Genomic DNA, 10,616 nt, shown 5'->3' with positions numbered 1-10,616 from the left:
TCGGCAGGGGGAGGTCTCATTGTACTGAGCTGTAGTTCTCTGATATGGTCGGCAGGGGGAGCTCTCATTGTACTGAGCTGTAGTTCTCTGATATGGTCGGCAGGGGGAGCGCTCATTGTACTGAGCTGTAGTTCCCTGTTATGGTCGGCAGGGGGAGCTCTCATTGTACTGAGCTGTAGTTCCCTGTTATGGTCGGCAGGGGGAGCTTTCATTGTACTGAGCTGTAGTTCCCTGTTATGGTCGGCAGGGGGAGCTCTCATTATACTGAGCTGTAGTTCCCTGTTATGGTCGGCAGGGGGAGCTCTCATTATACTGAGCTGTAGTTCCCTGTTATGGTCGGCAGGGGGAGCTCTCATTGTACTGAGCTGTTGTTCCCTGTTATGGTCGGCAGGCGGAGCTCTCATTGTACTGAGCTGTAGTTCTCTGTTATGGTCGGCAGGGGGAGCTCTCATTGTACTGAGCTGTAGTTCTCTGATATGGTCGGCAGGGGGAGCTCTCATTGTACTGAGCTGTAGTTCCCTGTTATGGTCGGCAGGGGGAGCTCTCATTATACTGAGCTGTAGTTCCCTGTTATGGTCGGCAGGGGGAGCTCTCATTATACTGAGCTGTAGTTCCCTGTTATGGTTGGCAGGGGGAGCTCTCATTGTACTGAGCTGTAGTTCACTGTTATGGTCGGCAGGCGGAGCTCTCATTGTACTGAGCTGTAGTTCCCTGTTATGGTCGGCAGGGGGAGCTCTCATTGTACTGAGCTGTAGTTCACTGTTATGGTCGGCAGGCGGAGCTCTCATAGATCTGAGCTGTAGTTCCCTGTTATGGTCGGCAGGGGGAGGTCTCATTGTACTGAGCTGTAGTTCACTGTTATGGTCGGCAGGGAGAGCTCTCATTGTACTGAGCTGTAGTTCCCTGTTATGGTCGGCAGGGGGAGCTCTCATTGTACTGAGCTGTAGTTCCCTGTTATGGTCGGCAGGCGGAGCTCTCAAAGAACTGAGCTGTAGTTCCCTGTTATGGTCGGCAGGGGGAGCTCTCATTATACTGAGCTGTAGTTCCCTGTTATGGTCGGCAGGAGGAGCTCTCATTATACTGAGCTGTAGTTCACTGTTATGGTCGGCAGGGAGAGCTCTCATTGTACTGAGCTGTAGTTCCCTGTTATGGTCGGCAGGGGGAGCTCTCATTGTACTGAGCTGTAGTTCCCTGTTATGGTCGGCAGGCGGAGCTCTCAAAGAACTGAGCTGTAGTTCCCTGTTATGGTCGGCAGGGGGAGCTCTCATTATACTGAGCTGTAGTTCCCTGTTATGGTCGGCAGGGGGAGCTCTCATTGTACTGAGCTGTTGTTCCCTGTTATGGTCGGCAGGCGGAGCTCTCATTGTACTGAGCTGTAGTTCTCTGATATGGTCGGCAGGGGGAGCTCTCATTGTACTGAGCTGTAGTTCCCTGTTATGGTCGGCAGGGGGAGCTCTCATTATACTGAGCTGTAGTTCCCTGTTATGGTCGGCAGGGGGAGCTCTCATAGATCTGAGCTGTAGTTCCCTGTTATGGTCGGCAGGGGGAGCTCTCATTGTACTGAGCTGTAGTTCACTGTTATGGTCGGCAGGCGGAGCTCTCATAGATCTGAGCTGTAGTTCCCTGTTATGGTCGGCAGGGGGAGGTCTCATTGTACTGAGCTGTAGTTCACTGTTATGGTCGGCAGGGAGAGCTCTCATTGTACTGAGCTGTAGTTCCCTGTTATGGTCGGCAGGGGGAGCTCTCATTGTACTGAGCTGTAGTTCCCTGTTATGGTCGGCAGGGGGAGCTCTCATTGTACTGAGCTGTAGTTCACTGTTATGGTCGGCAGGGGGAGCTCTCATTGTCCTGAGCTGTAGTTCCCTGTTATGGTCGGCAGGGGGAGCTCTCATTGTACTGAGCTGTAGTTCCCTGTTATGGTCGGCAGGGAGAGCTCTCATTGTACTGAGCTGTAGTTCCCTGTTATGGTCGGCAGGAGGAGCTCTCATTGTACTGAGCTGTAGTTCTCTGTTATGGTCGGCAGGGAGAGCTCTCATTGTACTGAGCTGTAGTTCCCTGTTATGGTCGGCAGGGGGAGCTCTCATTGTACTGAGCTGTAGTTCTCTGTTATGGTCGGCAGGAGGAGCTCTCATTGTACTGAGCTGTAGTTCTCTGTTATGGTCGGCAGGGGGAGGTCTCATTATACTGAGCTGTAGTTCTCTGTTATGGTCGGCAGGGGGAGCTCTCATTGTACTGAGCTGTAGTTCTCTGTTATGGTCGGCAGGGGGAGCTCTCATTATACTGAGCTGTAGTTCTCTGTTATGGTCGGCAGGGAGAGCTCTCATTATACTGAGCTGTAGTTCCCTGTTATGGTCGGCAGGGGGAGCGCTCATTGTACTGAGCTGTAGTTCCCTGTTATGGTCGGCAGGGAGAGCTCTCATTGTACTGAGCTGTAGTTCTCTGTTATGGTCGGCAGGGGGAGCTCTCATTATACTGAGCTGTAGTTCCCTGTTATGGTCGGCAGGCGGAGCTCTCATTATACTGAGCTGTAGTTCCCTGTTATGGTCGGCAGGGAGAGCTCTCATTATACTGAGCTGTAGTTCCCTGTTATGGTCGGCAGGGGGAGCTCTCATTATACTGAGCTGTAGTTCCCTGTTATGGTCGGCAGGCGGAGCTCTCATTGTACTGAGCTGTAGTTCACTGTTATGGTCGGCAGGGGGAGCTCTCATTGTACTGAGCTGTAGTTCCCTGTTATGGTCGGCAGGAGGAGCTCTCATTGTACTGAGCTGTAGTTCTCTGTTATGGTCGGCAGGGGGAGGTCTCATTATACTGAGCTGTAGTTCTCTGTTATGGTCGGCAGGGGGAGCTCTCATTGTACTGAGCTGTAGTTCTCTGTTATGGTCGGCAGGGGGAGCTCTCATTATACTGAGCTGTAGTTCTCTGTTATGGTCGGCAGGGAGAGCTCTCATTATACTGAGCTGTAGTTCCCTGTTATGGTCGGCAGGCGGAGCTCTCATTATACTGAGCTGTAGTTCCCTGTTATGGTCGGCAGGGAGAGCTCTCATTGTACTGAGCTGTAGTTCTCTGTTATGGTCGGCAGGGGGAGCTCTCATTATACTGAGCTGTAGTTCCCTGTTATGGTCGGCAGGGGGAGTTCTCATTATACTGAGCTGTAGTTCCCTGTTATGGTCGGCAGGGGGAGGTCTCATTGTACTGAGCTGTAGTTCCCTGTTATGGTCGGCAGGGAGAGCTCTCATTGTACTGAGCTGTAGTTCCCTGTTATGGTCGGCAGGCGGAGCTCTCATTATACTGAGCTGTAGTTCCCTGTTATGGTCGGCAGGGAGAGCTCTCATTATACTGAGCTGTAGTTCCCTGTTATGGTCGGCAGGGGGAGCTCTCATTATACTGAGCTGTAGTTCCCTGTTATGGTCGGCAGGCGGAGCTCTCATTGTACTGAGCTGTAGTTCACTGTTATGGTCGGCAGGGGGAGCTCTCATTGTACTGAGCTGTAGTTCCCTGTTATGGTCGGCAGGAGGAGCTCTCATTGTACTGAGCTGTAGTTCTCTGTTATGGTCGGCAGGGGGAGCTCTCATTGTACTGAGCTGTAGTTCCCTGTTATGGTCGGCAGGGAGAGCTCTCATTGTACTGAGCTGTAGTTCCCTGTTATGGTCGGCAGGAGGAGCTCTCATTGTACTGAGCTGTAGTTCTCTGTTATGGTCGGCAGGGGGAGCTCTCATTGTACTGAGCTGTAGTTCCCTGTTATGGTCGGCAGGGAGAGCTCTCATTGTACTGAGCTGTAGTTCCCTGTTATGGTCGGCAGGAGGAGCTCTCATTGTACTGAGCTGTAGTTCTCTGTTATGGTCGGCAGGGGGAGCTCTCATTGTACTGAGCTGTAGTTCTCTGTTATGGTCGGCAGGAGGAGCTCTCATTGTACTGAGCTGTAGTTCTCTGTTATGGTCGGCAGGGGGAGCTCTCATTATACTGAGCTGTAGTTCTCTGTTATGGTCGGCAGGGGGAGGTCTCATTATACTGAGCTGTAGATCCCTGTTATGGTCGGCAGGGGGAGCTCTCATTGTACTGAGCTGTAGTTCTCTGTTATGGTCGGCAGGGAGAGCTCTCATTATACTGAGCTGTAGTTCCCTGTTATGGTCGGCAGGGAGAGCTCTCATTGCACTGAGCTGTAGTTCCCTGTTATGGTCGGCAGGCGGAGCTCTCATTATACTGAGCTGTAGTTCCCTGTTATGGTCGGCAGGGAGAGCTCTCATTGTACTGAGCTGTAGTTCTCTGTTATGGTCGGCAGGGGGAGCTCTCATTATACTGAGCTGTAGTTCCCTGTTATGGTCGGCAGGCGGAGCTCTCATTATACTGAGCTGTAGTTCCCTGTTATGGTCGGCAGGGAGAGCTCTCATTGTACTGAGCTGTAGTTCCCTGTTATGGTCGGCAGGGGGAGCTCTCATTATACTGAGCTGTAGTTCCCTGTTATGGTCGGCAGGCGGAGCTCTCATTGTACTGAGCTGTAGTTCACTGTTATGGTCGGCAGGGGGAGCTCTCATTGTACTGAGCTGTAGTTCCCTGTTATGGTCGGCAGGAGGAGCTCTCATTGTACTGAGCTGTAGTTCTCTGTTATGGTCGGCAGGGGGAGCTCTCATTGTACTGAGCTGTAGTTCCCTGTTATGGTCGGCAGGGAGAGCTCTCATTGTACTGAGCTGTAGTTCCCTGTTATGGTCGGCAGGAGGAGCTCTCATTGTACTGAGCTGTAGTTCTCTGTTATGGTCGGCAGGGGGAGCTCTCATTGTACTGAGCTGTAGTTCCCTGTTATGGTCGGCAGGGAGAGCTCTCATTGTACTGAGCTGTAGTTCCCTGTTATGGTCGGCAGGAGGAGCTCTCATTGTACTGAGCTGTAGTTCTCTGTTATGGTCGGCAGGGGGAGCTCTCATTGTACTGAGCTGTAGTTCTCTGTTATGGTCGGCAGGAGGAGCTCTCATTGTACTGAGCTGTAGTTCTCTGTTATGGTCGGCAGGGGGAGCTCTCATTATACTGAGCTGTAGTTCTCTGTTATGGTCGGCAGGGGGAGGTCTCATTATACTGAGCTGTAGTTCCCTGTTATGGTCGGCAGGGGGAGCTCTCATTGTACTGAGCTGTAGTTCTCTGTTATGGTCGGCAGGGAGAGCTCTCATTATACTGAGCTGTAGTTCCCTGTTATGGTCGGCAGGGGGAGCTCTCATTGTACTGAGCTGTAGTTCTCTGTTATGGTCGGCAGGGAGAGCTCTCATTATACTGAGCTGTAGTTCCCTGTTATGGTCGGCAGGCGGAGCTCTCATTATACTGAGCTGTAGTTCCCTGTTATGGTCGGCAGGGAGAGCTCTCATTGTACTGAGCTGTAGTTCTCTGTTATGGTCGGCAGGCGGAGCTCTCATTATACTGAGCTGTAGTTCCCTGTTATGTTCGGCAGGGAGAGCTCTCATTGTACTGAGCTGTAGTTCTCTGTTATGGTCGGCAGGGGGAGCTCTCATTATACTGAGCTGTAGTTCTCTGTTATGGTCGGCAGGGGGAGGTCTCATTATACTGAGCTGTAGTTCCCTGTTATGGTCGGCAGGAGGAGCTCTCATTGTACTGAGCTGTAGTTCTCTGTTATGGTCGGCAGGGGGAGCTCTCATTATACTGAGCTGTAGTTCCCTGTTATGGTCGGCAGGCGGAGCTCTCATTATACTGAGCTGTAGTTCCCTGTTATGGTCGGCAGGGAGAGCTCTCATTATACTGAGCTGTAGTTCCCTGTTATGGTCGGCAGGGGGAGCTCTCATTATACTGAGCTGTAGTTCCCTGTTATGGTCGGCAGGCGGAGCTCTCATTGTACTGAGCTGTAGTTCACTGTTATGGTCGGCAGGGGGAGCTCTCATTGTACTGAGCTGTAGTTCCCTGTTATGGTCGGCAGGAGGAGCTCTCATTGTACTGAGCTGTAGTTCTCTGTTATGGTCGGCAGGGGGAGGTCTCATTATACTGAGCTGTAGTTCTCTGTTATGGTCGGCAGGGGGAGCTCTCATTGTACTGAGCTGTAGTTCTCTGTTATGGTCGGCAGGGGGAGCTCTCATTATACTGAGCTGTAGTTCTCTGTTATGGTCGGCAGGGAGAGCTCTCATTATACTGAGCTGTAGTTCCCTGTTATGGTCGGCAGGCGGAGCTCTCATTATACTGAGCTGTAGTTCCCTGTTATGGTCGGCAGGGAGAGCTCTCATTGTACTGAGCTGTAGTTCTCTGTTATGGTCGGCAGGGGGAGCTCTCATTATACTGAGCTGTAGTTCCCTGTTATGGTCGGCAGGGAGAGCTCTCATTATACTGAGCTGTAGTTCCCTGTTATGGTCGGCAGGGGGAGCTCTCATTATACTGAGCTGTAGTTCCCTGTTATGGTCGGCAGGCGGAGCTCTCATTGTACTGAGCTGTAGTTCACTGTTATGGTCGGCAGGGGGAGCTCTCATTGTACTGAGCTGTAGTTCCCTGTTATGGTCGGCAGGAGGAGCTCTCATTGTACTGAGCTGTAGTTCTCTGTTATGGTCGGCAGGGGGAGCTCTCATTGTACTGAGCTGTAGTTCCCTGTTATGGTCGGCAGGGAGAGCTCTCATTGTACTGAGCTGTAGTTCCCTGTTATGGTCGGCAGGAGGAGCTCTCATTGTACTGAGCTGTAGTTCTCTGTTATGGTCGGCAGGGGGAGCTCTCATTGTACTGAGCTGTAGTTCCCTGTTATGGTCGGCAGGGAGAGCTCTCATTGTACTGAGCTGTAGTTCCCTGTTATGGTCGGCAGGAGGAGCTCTCATTGTACTGAGCTGTAGTTCTCTGTTATGGTCGGCAGGGGGAGCTCTCATTGTACTGAGCTGTAGTTCTCTGTTATGGTCGGCAGGAGGAGCTCTCATTGTACTGAGCTGTAGTTCTCTGTTATGGTCGGCAGGGGGAGCTCTCATTATACTGAGCTGTAGTTCTCTGTTATGGTCGGCAGGGGGAGGTCTCATTATACTGAGCTGTAGTTCCCTGTTATGGTCGGCAGGGGGAGCTCTCATTGTACTGAGCTGTAGTTCTCTGTTATGGTCGGCAGGGAGAGCTCTCATTATACTGAGCTGTAGTTCCCTGTTATGGTCGGCAGGGAGAGCTCTCATTGCACTGAGCTGTAGTTCCCTGTTATGGTCGGCAGGCGGAGCTCTCATTATACTGAGCTGTAGTTCCCTGTTATGGTCGGCAGGCGGAGCTCTCATTGTACTGAGCTGTAGTTCTCTGTTATGGTCGGCAGGGGGAGCTCTCATTATACTGAGCTGTAGTTCCCTGTTATGGTCGGCAGGCGGAGCTCTCATTATACTGAGCTGTAGTTCCCTGTTATGGTCGGCAGGGAGAGCTCTCATTGTACTGAGCTGTAGTTCCCTGTTATGGTCGGCAGGGGGAGCTCTCATTATACTGAGCTGTAGTTCCCTGTTATGGTCGGCAGGGAGAGCTCTCATTGTACTGAGCTGTAGTTCCCTGTTATGGTCGGCAGGGGGAGGTCTCATTGTACTGAGCTGTAGTTCCCTGCTATGGTCGGCAGGCGGAGCTCTCATTGTACTGAGCTGTAGTTCACTGTTATGGTCGGCAGGGGGAGCTCTCATTGTACTGAGCTGTAGTTCCCTGTTATGGTCGGCAGGAGGAGCTCTCATTGTACTGAGCTGTAGTTCTCTGTTATGGTCGGCAGGGGGAGCTCTCATTGTACTGAGCTGTAGTTCCCTGTTATGGTCGGCAGGGAGAGCTCTCATTGTACTGAGCTGTAGTTCCCTGTTATGGTCGGCAGGAGGAGCTCTCATTGTACTGAGCTGTAGTTCTCTGTTATGGTCGGCAGGGGGAGCTCTCATTGTACTGAGCTGTAGTTCCCTGTTATGGTCGGCAGGGAGAGCTCTCATTGTACTGAGCTGTAGTTCCCTGTTATGGTCGGCAGGAGGAGCTCTCATTGTACTGAGCTGTAGTTCTCTGTTATGGTCGGCAGGGGGAGCTCTCATTGTACTGAGCTGTAGTTCCCTGTTATGGTCGGCAGGGAGAGCTCTCATTGTACTGAGCTGTAGTTCCCTGTTATGGTCGGCAGGAGGAGCTCTCATTGTACTGAGCTGTAGTTCTCTGTTATGGTCGGCAGGGGGAGCTCTCATTGTACTGAGCTGTAGTTCTCTGTTATGGTCGGCAGGAGGAGCTCTCATTGTACTGAGCTGTAGTTCTCTGTTATGGTCGGCAGGGGGAGCTCTCATTATACTGAGCTGTAGTTCTCTGTTATGGTCGGCAGGGGGAGGTCTCATTATACTGAGCTGTAGTTCCCTGTTATGGTCGGCAGGGGGAGCTCTCATTGTACTGAGCTGTAGTTCTCTGTTATGGTCGGCAGGGAGAGCTCTCATTATACTGAGCTGTAGTTCCCTGTTATGGTCGGCAGGGGGAGCTCTCATTGTACTGAGCTGTAGTTCTCTGTTATGGTCGGCAGGGAGAGCTCTCATTATACTGAGCTGTAGTTCCCTGTTATGGTCGGCAGGCGGAGCTCTCATTATACTGAGCTGTAGTTCCCTGTTATGGTCGGCAGGGAGAGCTCTCATTGTACTGAGCTGTAGTTCTCTGTTATGGTCGGCAGGCGGAGCTCTCATTATACTGAGCTGTAGTTCCCTGTTATGGTCGGCAGGGAGAGCTCTCATTGTACTGAGCTGTAGTTCCCTGCTATGGTCGGCAGGGAGAGCTTTCATTATACTGAGCTGTAGTTCCCTGTTATGGTCGGCAGGCGGAGCTCTCATTATACTGAGCTGTAGTTCCCTGTTATGGTCGGCAGGGAGAGCTCTCATTGTACTGAGCTGTAGTTCCCTGTTATGGTCGGCAGGGAGAGCTCTCATTGTACTGAGCTGTAGTTCACTGTTATGGTCGGCAGGGGGAGCTCTCATTGTACTGAGCTGTAGTTCCCTGTTATGGTCGGCAGGCGGAGCTCTCATTGTACTGAGCTGTAGTTCCCTGTTATGGTCGGCAGGGAGAGCTCTCATTGTACTGAGCTGTAGTTCTCTGTTATGGTCGGCAGGCGGAGCTCTCATTATACTGAGCTGTAGTTCCCTGTTATGGTCGGCAGGGAGAGCTCTCATTGTACTGAGCTGTAGTTCCCTGCTATGGTCGGCAGGGAGAGCTCTCATTATACTGAGCTGTAGTTCCCTGTTATGGTCGGCAGGCGGAGCTCTCATTGTACTGAGCTGTAGTTCACTGTTATGGTCGGCAGGGGGAGCTCTCATTGTACTGAGCTGTAGTTCCCTGTTATGGTCGGCAGGAGGAGCTCTCATTGTACTGAGCTGTAGTTCTCTGTTATGGTCGGCAGGGGGAGCTCTCATTGTACTGAGCTGTAGTTCCCTGTTATGGTCGGCAGGGGGAGCTCTCATTGTACTGAGCTGTAGTTCCCTGTTATGGTCGGCAGGGAGAGCTCTCATTGTACTGAGCTGTAGTTCCCTGTTATGGTCGGCAGGAGGAGCTCTCATTGTACTGAGCTGTAGTTCTCTGTTATGGTCGGCAGGGGGAGCTCTCATTGTACTGAGCTGTAGTTCCCTGTTATGGTCGGCAGGGAGAGCTCTCATTGTACTGAGCTGTAGTTCCCTGTTATGGTCGGCAGGAGGAGCTCTCATTGTACTGAGCTGTAGTTCTCTGTTATGGTCGGCAGGGGGAGCTCTCATTGTACTGAGCTGTAGTTCTCTGTTATGGTCGGCAGGGGGAGCTCTCATTGTACTGAGCTGCAGTTCCCTGTTATGGTCGGCAGGGGGAGCTCTCATTGTACTGAGCTGTAGTTCTCTGTTATGGTCGGCAGGGGGAGGTCTCATTATACTGAGCTGTAGTTCTCTGTTATGGTCGGCAGGGGGAGGTCTCATTATACTGAGCTGTAGTTCCCTGTTATGGTCGGCAGGGGGAGCTCTCATTGTACTGAGCTGTAGTTCTCTGTTATGGTCGGCAGGGAGAGCTCTCATTATACTGAGCTGTAGTTCCCTGTTATGGTCGGCAGGGAGAGCTCTCATTGCACTGAGCTGTAGTTCCCTGTTATGGTCGGCAGGCGGAGCTCTCATTATACTGAGCTGTAGTTCCCTGTTATGGTCGGCAGGCGGAGCTCTCATTGTACTGAGCTGTAGTTCTCTGTTATGGTCGGCAGGGGGAGCTCTCATTATACTGAGCTGTAGTTCCCTGTTATGGTCGGCAGGCGGAGCTCTCATTATACTGAGCTGTAGTTCCCTGTTATGGTCGGCAGGGAGAGCTCTCATTGTACTGAGCTGTAGTTCCCTGTTATGGTCGGCAGGGGGAGCTCTCATTATACTGAGCTGTAGTTCCCTGTTATGGTCGGCAGGCGGAGCTCTCATTGTACTGAGCTGTAGTTCACTGTTATGGTCGGCAGGGGGAGCTCTCATTGTACTGAGCTGTAGTTCCCTGTTATGGTCGGCAGGAGGAGCTCTCATTGTACTGAGCTGTAGTTCTCTGTTATGGTCGGCAGGGGGAGCTCTCATTGTACTGAGCTGTAGTTCCCTGTTATGGTCGGCAGGGAGAGCTCTCATTGTACTGAGCTGTAGTTCCCTGTTATGGTCGGCAGGAGGAGCTCTCATTGTACTGAGCTGTAGTTCTCTGTTATGGTCGGCAGG

Source organism: Anomaloglossus baeobatrachus, chromosome 5 (genome assembly GCF_048569485.1).
Source record: "Anomaloglossus baeobatrachus isolate aAnoBae1 chromosome 5, aAnoBae1.hap1, whole genome shotgun sequence".
Classification (NCBI taxonomy): domain Eukaryota; kingdom Metazoa; phylum Chordata; class Amphibia; order Anura; family Aromobatidae; genus Anomaloglossus; species Anomaloglossus baeobatrachus.
This window is presented reverse-complemented; position numbering follows the sequence as displayed.